At 45.0% G+C, this 1,508-nt stretch overlaps 1 protein-coding gene across 2 annotated transcripts in view; it reads right to left on the bottom strand.

The window, feature by feature from the left end:
• Rftn1 (raftlin, lipid raft linker 1) overlaps positions 1-1,508 on the bottom strand; it is a 286,679-nt gene that overhangs the window by 275,717 nt on the left and 9,454 nt on the right. The gene's annotated exons all lie outside the window — the stretch shown is intronic.

The raw sequence follows: 1,508 nt of genomic DNA, 5'->3' as shown, positions 1-1,508 counted from the left end.
AAGGTACAACTGGGCTAAAGGAAAGGAGAAAAGAAAGAAGGGGAAAAACACGGACATACATACATAGGAGAGCTTGGGTAATCACACTTCTCATTGCTGCTAGTCTACTGAAAAGAGCAATTAATGCTTATTTTTCCGCTCTGCTTTTCAATTTTTCATAATTTTTGACCAATCTTACAGGCATACGGTGTATCTAGTAATCTGAGCAATTGTTAGAAGACAACAGGCTATTTGAAGACAATATAACAGCAATAAAACAAGTTCAATTCCTATCATTTTGTTTAGTGAAATTCTGTATTTTCTTTTTTTTACTTTTTTTATTCTCTTTAAAAATTAAAGAGAATTTACAGCCATATAATTTGTCCCAGCTCAATTTTAGAAACAACCAGAATTACAAAGCATCTATATACTCTCACAACCAGATAGCAAAGTTGGACTCCTAATAAAGTCTGAGGAGCTCAGGGCTGCAGCAATGGCTCTCAATCTTGGCGTAGTTGGGAAGAACCACTGGAAAGTTCTTTAGAAGTCCTGATACCCAGACAACAGGCGTCGGGACAGAGCACCAGTACTTCCGTAACCTTCCAGGTGACTAGCCATGCAGTCAGCTAGACTCTTCTCGCCCCCACCCGTCTCCAGTCTTCTGACAAGGAAGATTCGGGCAGGCGCAGGAGTCTAGCCCCGGCCTAGATCTCAACCCACTCCCACCCAGGTCTCAGGCTCCTCCACCATCCTCTCAAACACAGTCACACCCCTCAGTCTCATCTCCAACCTTCCTATTTTGATTTTCCAAAATTTTAATTATAAACCACATCAACCCTCTGCAAAGTATAGAAAACGAAACATCCACGGGGCTGCCACCTGGGTGTAATAAATGGTTACCTTTTACACCTCACTTCACATCTTTCAGTTTTTGCAGAAATAAAACTGCCTGGAGGCAGCCCCTATGTCCCTCCCCTTCTGTCCCACTCTTACCATCTACGACAGCAGAGAACAACATATAGAAGAGCTTCCTAGATTTTCACTTTGCCCAATGCGCCTGTTCTTCACCTGTTTCTGTTTCTGTGGGTAGCAGCCCTCCCCTGAGGGCTTTGGAGCCTGGGTGAGCCTTCCTCAAATCTGGCTTCTCTTCACCATCTAATGCCCATCCCAGGCTTTTCCCAGATTAACCCTGTTATATATACCACAGAGATACCTCAGAGAGTAACCACATTTGCTGTCTAGTGTGATGGAGTCTAAGGCATTATTCTAACCTCAAACTCCCTCCCCTCCAGTGCTGTCACTCACTGCTGGGCCTAGAGTCCAGGCGGGTTCTGTTATCCCCAGCTGTCACACACATCCAGAACTGAGTCCCACGACTGTACTCACTGGAACCACCACCTCATGTCCCTTTCCCTCTATGTGCTCCCGTTTAGTCAGGATTCAGAGACAGAACCAATAGCATGTATGTGGCTATTGGAGTGGGTGAGTGGCTGGAGAAAGAGAGAGAGAGAGAGAGAGAGAGAGAGAGA

This window comes from Octodon degus, unplaced genomic scaffold (assembly GCF_000260255.1).
Source record: "Octodon degus isolate 3935 unplaced genomic scaffold, OctDeg1.0 scaffold00043, whole genome shotgun sequence".
In the NCBI taxonomy this organism is placed as follows: domain Eukaryota; kingdom Metazoa; phylum Chordata; class Mammalia; order Rodentia; family Octodontidae; genus Octodon; species Octodon degus.
The sequence above is the reverse complement of the archived record's forward strand: the minus strand, read 5'-3'. Positions and strand labels throughout refer to the sequence as shown.